Below are 12,759 nucleotides of genomic sequence, written 5' to 3' on the forward strand. Positions count from 1 at the left end.
GGATGGATTTATTTACCCACTTTTAAAAAAGATGAAATAAAAGCTCCAAACATTCCCGCTGAGACAAAACCGATTCAGAACGTTGCAGGGATAGGTTGCAGCGGTCTGAACCAGCCCGGAGGCTCAACGGTATGTGGTCGAGCGACCTAGAGAGTGACTGAAGAGAGCGAGCGTCGTTAAAACAAAGCAGTGAATCGGAGAAATAAAACTTTTCGCCGTTTCATCACTAGAATGCAGCTGCAGCAGAGCATCTCACTATCACTAATGTTATCCACATTCATATTTAGACGCGACAAATGACATCCAGCTACAAAAAAAAGCCTGAAAGTCGGAAGTTAGGCTGGAAGTACAAATAACCGTTGTGCTATGAAGATGATTCCGTGACTGTCTCGTCTCATTGGTGTAAACTGGAAGGTTTCAGAACGTTGCAGACTGGTGCGTTGCAAGTAGCTGCAAGTTTACACTCGTCTTGCCCAGAATCTTTGGCCTGAACTGGGCTTTACAGCGCTGTGAAGATTCGACTCAGGCTCTTTCCATCGAAGCATTGAATATTCGTCTATTTGGGGTCTCCCTTACAGACGATCGCCAACCACAGACGAGATGACTGTTGGATTACTCCCTGAAAATATATTTCCCCTGTATATTGTGGTCGTTTATTCATTACATTTTCTCGGCAGCCTTATTAGACCAAAGCGACTTTTTCCCGTGGAGAGGAATTTTGTTGTTCAGCAGCTTGTTGAAGGACCCTTCCACAACAAACCACCAAGCCTACGATTAACTGCCCACTCTGCCATCTGAGCCCTGAGCTACAGCCTTTAATGTATTTTCATGTTTTGCAGTATTCTCCTTAGTTTTGCATTCTTTCCAGTTTTTGTAGCAGTAGAAATTGGTTTGTTGGTTTCCTTTACAGTCCTGTTTATTTCAAGTGAAGCTCTCTGTACACAAAGTGAACATGCATCATGCAAGATTGCTGTAGATACAGTTTACAGAAAGCAGTACGAAAATTGCTTGCTGCTGCCTTCTGGGTTTACTGTAAACGTCACCTACTAAAACTATACAAACTGAAAGATCATTTATATGGAAATAAATGGAGCTGAACACCTACAAAAACCCACTTCAGAAACAGTTTAACCTTAGCTGTGGGCCATCAATCAGTCTTCTGTAAACATGGAGGGGTTTGCCTCCTCTGCAGACATTGGGGAGACCACTGATTTGTCATTTTCACCATCTTTAAGAAGGGAGGCTGCGAGCTGAAACTGAAAAAACCCGAGTCAATCCCGAACTGACAGTGTGTGGTTTTCGTCACTCGGTCTGTGAGTCACTGAATGAGCCCGACAGGCCTGAAAACACAGCAGGGGAACTTTCCCTGACTCTGAGCACTCACATCGTATATGGACAGTCAATGTGGGTGTATGTGGTGAAGCATATAGACAGGTGTGTGTGTGTGTGTGTGTGTGTGTGTGTGTGTGTGTGCGTGTGTGTGTGTGTGTGTGTTTTGGTCCACTGGGTTTCAGTTGTCCTTGGTGCCCACTAAGTTCTGTTCTGTACAGCCCCTCTAACGTCATTACCTTACCGTAAATTTTCCTCCAAAACAAACATAACTGAAAACACGCACGCACACACACACACACACACACACACACACACACACACACACACACACACACACACACACACACACACACACACACACACACACACACACACACACACTCGATCAATAGATTTCAGGTTTAGTCCTGGAAATGTTTATCTGAGCCAGTGCTGCTTTTGGGGCAGAAATTCTGTATTCTCATTGGCCCAGGTAATCTCAATGGGCGGAACCAAATTACCACAGACTGATCATTCACCCTAGAGCTGCTGGTTTGATTCCTGGCACTGATAGTCAGGGGTGTCTGAGTGGCGAGTACTGCAGATGCGTCTTAGTCCGTACGCTCAAATCAGACTCGTGTAGCTGAGGGTTATGAAATGTGCCTATACTAATGCAGATAATAAACGAAAAACAGAGGCCGTGTAGTCCGAGCCAGCTTGAACCAAGACAGCCTTTATTTACTTCCACATTGTCCACGGCAGCGCAACTTTTCTGGTTTTACCTTTCACAATCTGTGGACCGCAAAATCAACTCAAGTTATCAAATAAAATCAGATGATCTCAAAACACACAGAAAACCTGGAGCCAGCTAGTTTTTTTCTATCACAGTAGTGTGGTCGGTCTCTGGGAAAATAATAAAGCATTAAACAATGAAGCTGCTATGTGAGGTCCGCTGTGTCCACAGGATTTGGTGGGAAATCGGAGGTGCAGGGGCAAATACACAATGCAGAACAGAGGGTGGGAGATGGGAGGGTCATTAGGTGCTCAACAGTCATTTTTCTTTCCCTGGAGTCCCCTTAACAGGTTGATCTGGCCATGATGAGACAGGAGCCATTGCAGTAACAAGTCTCTTAGCAATTTGAAAGTACTGACATAATAAGTAATCAGCACTTCATGTGCTTCATTAGGAAACTCATTAAGAAACATTAGGAAAACGTTGTGTGATGAGAACAGTTGCTGATACAGAAACGCACGGCCATTGTCATCAAATTGGATTCAGCATTAATGCGGATTATCTTGTTTTCCCTTTTTGTAAAGTGATAATAACCCCTCATTTTCTGCTGTACGCAGGCAGATGGGCTTCTATCTGCAACAACACAAACAGCCGGTGGTTTGAATAAAGCAGAATAAATCCTGTAAATCCACTTAAACACAAAAATCCTTCCTGTTTTTCTTTGTTTTTCCTGGATGTTGCTTTGTCTATAAACTGCTTTCGTTACACTTTTGGAAAATCGTTTTCAAATACAGTTAATTGACAGATGGTTCAGTTGAAGAAATGTGTCAATTTAAACTCCCCCCTGCAATACTCACTGTCCTGACTGACCGCTTTGCTTTTATCACTTACACACACACGCACACACACACACACACACACACACACGCACACGCACACACACACACACACACACACACACACACACACACACACACACACACATACACTATCTCTCTCTGATGACTCAACAGACACTTTCACTTTCTTCTCAAACACCCCCGTACCCTGGAAACACTTCTGGCCTCTACAAACCTCAATAACTAAAGTTATTTTTGTCCGCTGAGTGACAGTTCAGCTACTTGCAAATTGGTAGCGTCCTTCCAGAAACACCCAGTCAAATGAGACAAATCTTCAGTATTACATCATCATCCCAGTAAATTAGAGCTGTTAATGGGGGAGTATGTTAGTGAAGCAGTGTCCAACACCCTGGTGTCACAGTTAAGTGGTCAGCATGTTGTTCCAAGGGTTTCTGTGTTTCTATCAAAACATTTTAATATTTCTTTTAATGAGTGATTATATAAAACATTGCATGTGAATATTCATTATTCTGCTTGTGATTATGAGCCATTTCATGAGAATTACATTGAGACGATACATGTTGGGTCCAATATGCGTATGAATCCAGTGAACAACTTGAATAAATGGGCAGTCATTTTTCAACAGAGTATCTTTTTCCTCATAACATATCGATGCAGCAAACACTGCAACAGTAAATAAACCTTGATCCATTTATAATGCTCATGGTCAAAGCCAAGAAATTGACCTGATAAGAAACTCGATCACCCTTAAGTGAAAGTTATAGGTCATGAAATGAATGAATTATTTTGTGTTGGCATCGAACATACAAGTCATTTGGGTGTTTATGATACTTAGCTTACTGTGACAGGAAACATTAGATCCATTGAATACTTAACAGTGGATAAAATGATGTCTGATGTAAAGCAAAAAGTCCATATCTCATTATACAGTATCAATCATATCTCACAAAAACTTGTCGTGCTATTTATAGAAACATTACTCAAAGTTTACTACACCCTTCAAAGGTTGCATTTCTTGGCTGCTGATCAGATAGTTTAACAGTTGAAAAATATTTCATGCTTTGACTACACACATCTGTTCTGCAAAACACCCACTTCCTCATCTGCATGTTTTTCATTGTTTCAAGTTTTTTTTTTTTTTAAGCAACATTTCCCCCACTGGTAACTGAGCATGCAAGCAAGTTTATTTATAAAGCATCTTATCATACACAGAGGTCAGTGAAAGTGCTTAACAGGAACAACGAATGTTATACAATGAGAAAAATGAAAGTACAGACACCTTTTTATAAAGGTGCATAGAAGAAATAAATGAAAGTACCATTAAACTGGTTTAATTAAAAGCTGTGGAAAGGAGAACAGTCTTTAGTTTTAATAATTTCACCAGATTTGGATTAAACTCTTGGCACCACTAACCAGGCTTGTACTTACAATATATCTATATATAACATATCTGCAATATATATTTTGGATCCTGACCATAGAATGACTTATAGACAATAAGTAGGGCCTTAAAAATAAATTCTAAGTTTAATCAGAAGCCACTGCTGGGAATTGAAGAAATATGCTCTTTTTTTCTGGGATTTAATTAGTATTCTAATGGCAGGATTTTGAATAAGATGCAATTGTCTAATGGTCTTATTGGGAAGGGCAGTAAAGAGTGTATTACAGCAGTCTACCCTACAAGAAATAAATGTGTGGCTTTGGACACAAAGTTTCTAATTTTCTATGTTTTTAAGATGCCAGATTAATGATTTTATTACAGTGTGGCCACTGACATTTAAATCTTAATTGATGATTAAATCAAGGCTCTTGACGTGGGTGTTAGTTTTCAGTCCTCTAGGATCAAGTGAAGTACTTCCTTCTTTATTGAAGAAGACAATTATTTTTGTCTTATCTTTGTTTAACTAAAGAAATTGTTTTTGCATCCAATTCTTTACTTCTTCAAGGCAGAGACATTGCGAGTCTATAGGACCATAATCATTTGGTAAAAGCACCTGATAGATCTGGGTGTCATCTGCATAGCTTTGATAAGCAACCGAATAAATTTAGAGAATGTGACCAAGAGGAAGCATGTAAAGGTTGTAAAACAGGAGCTCCTGTAAAACCGGAGAGGCCCAAGAACCACTCCTTGTGGGACTCCATACATCATGGCGGTTCTTTCAGATTTCAGATTCACTAAGCAGGAAGTAGTTTCTTATGTTTTGATTTTATTATTCATTTCCAAGACACTGATCAAGATTGAAGCTTTTTTAACTGTACACTGGATTGTAGTTAATGCCCAAAAGTAGTCAAATTCTCAAAACAATTTACCATAACATCTACATGTTTCTGAGTTAAAATGTACCTTCCTAACAATGCAATGTGCCTGTATTTGAGAAAGAAACCACAGAAAGGAAAACAAAATACCTCTGTTTCCCATGCCATATTTAGAAAATATTGCTAGCCTCAAGAGATATTTACATGAAGGGTGGAGGAGGTGAGAAAATGAACACAGAAAACCACAAACAGCATCACACCTGTGTTAGTAAGAGGGAATAAAACATATAATAGATATAGATATACAGATAACTGACACTATATTCTTATACTTTTTGTGCCTTTGCTTTTTAATTTCGGTTAAATTTACATTCAAACACAACACAAAATAATTGTAAATTTGACTGTTGTCTGATACAGTCTGCTATATCTTATTCTAAAAATGCACTGACTTGCAACACTGAGTGCCAATTTTCATTCTCATTAACATATTGCAGCATTTCTGATTCAATTCTGTGGCATACTGTAAGGTAGCACATTGCCTAATGAAGAAGGTAGAACTTCACTATGCAATGAAGTTCTTTTTGTTGTGATTGAATCTTGGTTTATGCTAAAAACTGCATATTGTGATCAGCAGCTCTGTGGTTTTCTTTTTTCTAATGTCTTGTGGTTTTCTTTTGCACAATGCTGCATTTTCAGCCACAGGACTAAAATGCATAGCAGATATGATCTGTGATATGCACAGCTATGACTGTGTTCTGCCTGGTTTGGATTCATATCTGGATCTTTTCATGGCAAAACAGGAAGTTGGCACTATTGTATGCAAACAGAGCTATATATTTTTTGACGTGTCTGGTGATGTGGGGGAAGAAATGGGGAATATATGTCATTATATTTTTATCAGTTTCTATTTAGCCTCTGAGGGGATTAACGGCCACAGTTTTGGGTGTTCCAGTGTGGCTGCTGAATATCAGGATGATGGAAATCTGGGCCAATACTTTTAACTAAAGCATTTTATAAATGTTTTTTTAGTGTGTCATTTCAATTTAACATCTGGCCAATAATACATTTTTCATCTTGTTGTAATAAGTAGCAGCACACAATTTAAGGTGTGTGTGTGTGTGTGTGTGTGTGTGTGTGTGTGTGTGTGTGTGTGTGTGTGTGCATTTGCACACTGCATTTGTGCGTGTTCATGTCTTCAACTTACCTTTTTATCAGTCTCTCTCTGACAAATATGGACAGAACATTTCCTGCTGTAGCCTGGTTTACAATTCTGTGACTCATACCTATACAGCGGAAAAGCTTTGTCTAACCGACACTGATACTGCTATCTTGACAAGTGTGAATGCTCAGTCATTCAAAAAGTAAATGTGAAATGCCCTTGACTCATGGTCGCTATTAAAACTGGGAACAGAAAGTACTCAAAGAGCATAAAGGGTTCACAGAGCCTGGATGTCAGGAAATGCACTTTTACTTTTATCCCTCTGACCTCTGCTGGCTTAGATACAATTATGACATTATCTAATACAATACCAATTTCTCTGACCTTTTGTTTTGTACTTCTTCTGGCATTTACCCACAATCAACACATGTTTAATCTCATTTCCACTCCGTGACAGCAGACAAAACTAAAGCTATTCCTTCAGAAAGCAGGTGCTTCACACCTCAACATCAGCACTTACACTTGTATTTGTATTCTTTGAAAAACCATTCAAAAAGGAAAACAAGCAAAGCATAATGAATACAGTTTGGACTTGATTTTAATGAGCAGGTTTTCAGACACAAAAAAAGAAAGAAAAGAAACAATTTGCTGATGGAAAATGTAAAATAGGATAATGAGAAAAGGATAGATCATTGTGATGGAATATGAAAGTACTGGCCAAATGCCTCGGTACTGTCCTGAAATAAATGAAGTGCAGTAAAGTTGGACTTGAGTTACTGTAAATGTAGTTGTATTTGGGTTGTCATTGTTTCCACTGTTATGTTTTATGCAGAAGATATTTTCTTATTGTCAACAGATCCCAAGAAAAGACCAAAAGCAACAATGGATGATTCCATCCCTCAGTACTTCTACATCAGTCCCAAGCCCATAGTTTCCTGCTGAAGATCTTTAAAAAGCATTTATAAAAAAAGGCTCATTAAATTACTAAAACAGCTGGGCACTGTGGTTTTTAATGTATGGAAACACTGCTGCCCATGTTTTGGTTTGAAAACTCCGGGGTTGCGTTGTAGTTTGGACGTGCACCAACAGAGACCTTTGGAAAGAACGACGCACGTCAGTCAGTCTTATCTGTTAGGTAGGCTTACATACCTTTCAGGAACAGTTTCAGATCACCGTCTGTCCAACAAATAAATCCCTGCTATTACTTTTTGCTATTGCTATTCTTCCCCTCAGTAGTCGACCTCACCAGCAAGGCCCCAGACCCCCCACTGACACTGCCCTCTGTCTGAATTTACCCTGCAGAGATCTGAGGAGCAGTTATCCATAGTCCTCAGAAATCTACCGAATTTAAAATTCCAACGCAAAGAAAGCGGAAGTACATGGAAAATACATGCATCCGGCAGAATTTCCTGCATCACCAGAGCAATCCCAGAAGTGGAACGTCAAGGATATAGACTATTAGTACACTGACTATGGATAAGTACCTCATACAGCCCCACTTAAAAATATCCAAACTACTGCTTTAAAATGATTGCCGAATTGGACCAAGTAAAGTCGATGACCTGGATTCAGTTGTATAAAACAAAAACAGTAAACAAAAGCGTGTTTTTCTACGAAGTACTTGCTCTTTATTTGGTGTACTACCATAAATACCCCTGTGAATGGGAAGCAGAGGTTAACGGTGATTCTCATTAGTTTCTTTTTCTGTTAGGCTGGAAGCAGCTGCTGCAGCTCTTTGTGTGTTTGAGTCATTAAGTGTCTCAAAATGAGCAGAGTCGATGGGCCGAGTCAGAAAGTGACTGCATGTCGGCGGACTGAGTTTAATCATTGACAGCGTTTGTCTGAGTTAGAACTGGAGAACATTTTATTCTGAAAGTCATGGTGGTCTCTGTTGAAACTGTTACACAGCCTACATGTCCCACTTCATCTGTCATCTAATCAGATTCCTCTCAGAGTGTGGGCGTGGTGACTGATTGGTCGGTCAATATTTTAAATTCAAACAATGCTGGTTGACAAAGTTAAACCCTTTTAAAAGAACAATTAAGAGCAATTTTAAATGTTAAATGCTACAATACAAGAAAGTAATAAAGAGGGTTTTATTCAATTTCATTTTAGAAAATGAGATGTTAGCATCACTTACAATCTTTTCAATTCAACCATCTGGTTTATGGCAGGGAAAAAGCAATACAATACAATACAATACAATACAAAGACAATAAAACAATACAAAAGTGCATCCAATTAATTTCCTGGCTAGCTATGTGTGAACAAATTGGACATATTTATCTCTTAAAATAACAGGAAACATTGTGCAAAACTCCCCAATGCTTTAAAAGGTTTGTGAATTGTTTAAACAATTGTAATTATTTTTTGCTGAACTGCAATGTTTTAACTTTAATGCAATTTGTCCCAAAATAAAACAGAAAAGAGAGAGAAACGCAGTCAAAACAATTCAGTCATTTTGGGTTGTAATCACGGAGGCGCCACAAGATCCTGGATTTACAGTATTCATTTATCTCATGCACATTAAAGGCAGGGTTGGTAATGTTGAAAAGCTAGCAAGATTTGAAAGTGGCATCTCCTCGGGGCTCCGTCTAACCCCTCCTCCTGACTCGGGGCACGAGCACAGCTGGATCGCTGCTTCAGAGCAATTTCAATCATCAAAACCACTTTATGTCCCATTCAACTGTGGCGGCTTTTGCTGAGTTTTCTCCTCTACTCTCCAACGGGGTAAGCTTCGCTTCAGAGCTTGAACCTCCTATGGCGCCATTTTGATGCTACAAAAGCGATCACCCGACATTAGCATTCCATTGACTGCCATTCATTTTGACGTCACTTTGACAGTGAATAACTTTACATTTGAAGCGTTTAAAGACTTTATTTGTCCATTGTTTATTTCTAAACAAACACGACAATGTATAAAAGGCTCCATTACCTTGTACCTCACGTTATGGCTCCGTAGCAGACGTTTTTGTAAAAAATAGGCTAATGATTGTGTCATAACCACGCCACTTACTGTCACATAGTAGAGGAATTACTGTATAGTACAGGAGAAGCTCGCAGGCAGTTTCGACTTACATTAGCTGTTTAAGTTTAATTACTAATGTTAACTAGCATTTTAGTTAGCAATAATTAGCCTGTGCCTATGTTATCTCCTTACATATACCTACGCTCTCCATCTCTGCAAGACTGGGAATGATTGAGATTTCTCTTGGCACAGCTACCAGAAGACTTACAACTTTCAGACAGGTTGCTCACACATTCACATTTACGTCGTCTCTCTCAGTTGGAGGCTGCGCAGTAACGCTCAGCTATCAGAAAAGTGCTTCTAATAGCCTTCACTGGTCTCCATCCAGAGCAACGGGATCTGTTGGTCCATTCTTATATACTGTCTATGCTACTCTCCAGTAGACTTGCAGTAACTCTGGCGGCGAAGACGTGTACTGAGCTCAGGCTCGTGCGCAGAGGAGTAGAGTACGTGCAGAGGGGCAAGGAGGCATTTTATTGGTTCTTTCCAAGCGGGCAGCAAAGACAGTGATTGGTGGCCGTTTTACAGAATTACAGCAGCTACAGATGATGGATCTTTTTTGCTCCTTTTTCAGAGCCCATAAGTTATTTATTGCTGTCGGAGTGTAAAGACTATTTTAAACAATATATAAAAAAGTGTATATTGGACAGAGTTACCAACCCTGCCTTTAACTTCAGTTCATACAAATTATTTCCAGTAAGACTGGTGGTTAAAGGTAGCTGCTGTTCCATTAGGGCACGGCAGACATTTTGACTTGTCGTAGCAGAAAAGCCATTAAGGGTCCCAGTGCGCCAACATGCACATTATACTAAAAGTAGCTCACCCAAACGTGATGCAGTTGTATTTCATTGTATCAATTACACCTCTGCTTTTCCTGAAATGACAAGCCAAAATGTTTGCTATGAACAAGGTCTATTGGTGAACAGGGCCTTATATGACAGCTCTGTCACTATTGGGGTGTGTGTGTGTGTGTGTGTGTGTGTGTGTGTGTGTGTGTGTGTGTGTGTGTGTGTGTGTGTGTGTGTGTCAGACTGAATGAAAGCACTATATAAGTGCAGTCCATTTACTTCTTTCATTCGCCAACACTTTCTTCTAATGTCATCTTTCCAACTTTAGAGCTGTAGTCTCTGCTGTCTGAAAGAAACCCTTTATATCTAGTATATACGAGATATGAGTAGGGTTACTCATACCCTGTCACGTCTGTCAAGTTGATGACATTTAAAAACTGCAACAGCTTTAGGCTTATGGGAAATGGTGTTTGTTAAACTAAAAACAAAAGAAAAAATATCAGAAAAAAATGAATACATTTTAAATGTATGATCCTATCTTGACAAATGATTGTAATATATTTTGTTTCCCAAGTGTCAATTTGAACTTTTAAATGAGGTTTTCTTGCTTCTGAAACAGAACCTATAATGTACATTTTCACTTCAGCTCCATTATTTCAGGTTGGGGCAAAAATCATGATGGATAATGTAGCACATCACTACATGAGACAGGTTGAGACAAAATGGACACACCCAAAAAAATACATTACTGCTCTTATTGCACATTACGCATAAAAAGTCAAATGGATCAGGAATAACAGACCTACAAACCGTTGGCTCCAGAGGGGAAATATAATCATTCATTCAAGCAAACCAGTTTACACAGAAAGTATCTGGAAAGTTTTACAAAGACTGAAGAAACTTTCTATTGTTGAAGTACACTGTGATTTGTCTGTATGCTTCTGCATCACTTCCTATACATTTACAGCAGGTATGCAGAACAGTAGTGATGACAATGATTTCTGATCTGATTGTGAACTGGTTTAAGTGAACAGAGGACTGTGTAAATAGCAGATCCCCCGCAGTCAACACCGGCAAGCATTGCCCTGACAGGAATGTTCTCTAACGTCTTGGTTGCCTCACAGCTTAGATGCAAAACAAGAAAAGAAAAAACATGATGGAGGCCCCAGATTGATCTCCACTCACATGCAAATTCCATTCAAATATTAAACCTGCAGCGACAGGGAATTTGAATACCAACCTTCTTGCGAAATCCCAGAAATTCTAGTGTACAGTTTTTTCTGGCAGCCACTGGAAGTATTTTGACATCACTCTAATGGTCTCATTTTCAGCCGCAGCAGGCAGCTGTTTTCAATAAAAACAAAAAAGCTTTAAAATTCCACAGTACACTGCTCAGCAGCAAACAGCATACAGACACAGTTCAAGACTAGCTGGTGTACATTGCGGAGCATTTAGCAGCTAAGAAGTCAGATATTTCCCTCAGGAGTTGGTGGAGACCAAAAACAGAGCTAAAAGAGAGAGTATTGGACTTACATCAGGTGGACACAAACAAGACTCCAAATACATGATACTGTAATGTTGGTTTGTGACTGCTGGATGTGTAAATTAGCAACTGTTTGCTAACAAGGTAAAAGGGTGATGAATTTTCAATGTTATTAAGCTTAAGTACGAATTATGTATGTGATGCATACTTTTAGTAAATTCTTCAAATTGAAGACACCAGGTTTCTCATGGTGCCAACTTTACACTGAATGGAAACATTTTTATTTATTTTATCTGTGCGGTAAAGAACGAACAGGACACAAAATAATGTGTTTTTTTGTAGGATATGATTAAAGCTTTTCATATATTTCTTAGCAGCATATCATATTTTATTACATTGTTGTATTTTGCAAATACAATGACATGAAATCTGTATCTGCAAAGTCACTTAAGCGACTGTTGAGTGAGTAATTACAATTTTATTTTGTTGTTTGCTCCTGATAATAAAAAGTCATATTTGAAAAAGTAGAAGTAGAAATGAAATAAGACTTACAGTTAAAAAGGAAAATTTTCAGGATGCTATCCAGGTGTGAACGCAGGAGGATTTTTGAGAAAATTAAAAGATCTTTGTGGAATTCACGTCAATCTTTCAAGTTTCCCCACAAACATTAAACACAGGGAAGTTGTTCTAGAAAGTCTTGATTAATGTTTTTACTGCAGTGCTGTTTTTCAGCTCCCTCAGCATCTCTCAAGCTGAACATCTAGTTTTCAGAGTGTGCTGTCTTCTGCTGGGTCACACCCTGAGGGATGTTTACAGGAATGCAAATCTTATTCAAATGTTCCTGTCAAGAATGTGAGATTAGTTATCTCCATGCATGTTTGGTGTATATTTTTACATGTAGCTTCATGTAGCTGTAGCTCTCTTAGTCTCGGCCCTCCTTCGCTACCAGATGGGTCTGACCCATGAGTTTGCTGTGGGGCAGGGCATAGACATGACCATATGAGACCATAGCAACCAGTTTGTGTGTTGAATATTACCCAGAGTGCCTTGCTGAATGGTCTCAATATTTTATTGTTTTATTTCATGTGAATACTAGTTTACTAGAGGAGTAACTTAGTATTTGAAGTAATGCAGTAAT

At 39.0% G+C, this 12,759-nt stretch overlaps 1 long non-coding RNA gene across 1 annotated transcript; it reads right to left on the reverse strand.

The window, feature by feature from the left end:
* Nucleotides 1–8,975: 8,975 nt before the first annotated feature.
* LOC144516325 (uncharacterized) lies at nt 8,976–12,378 on the reverse strand. The gene is made up of 3 exons (XR_013501832.1): nt 12,174–12,378; nt 11,379–11,482; nt 8,976–11,262 (listed from the first exon to the last, which is right to left on the reverse strand). It is a non-coding gene; the product is annotated as an uncharacterized LOC144516325 (long non-coding RNA).
* Between the last annotated feature and the right edge of the window lie 381 nt (nt 12,379–12,759).

Source organism: Sander vitreus, chromosome 4, assembly GCF_031162955.1.
Source record: "Sander vitreus isolate 19-12246 chromosome 4, sanVit1, whole genome shotgun sequence".
Lineage (NCBI taxonomy): Eukaryota > Metazoa > Chordata > Actinopteri > Perciformes > Percidae > Sander > Sander vitreus.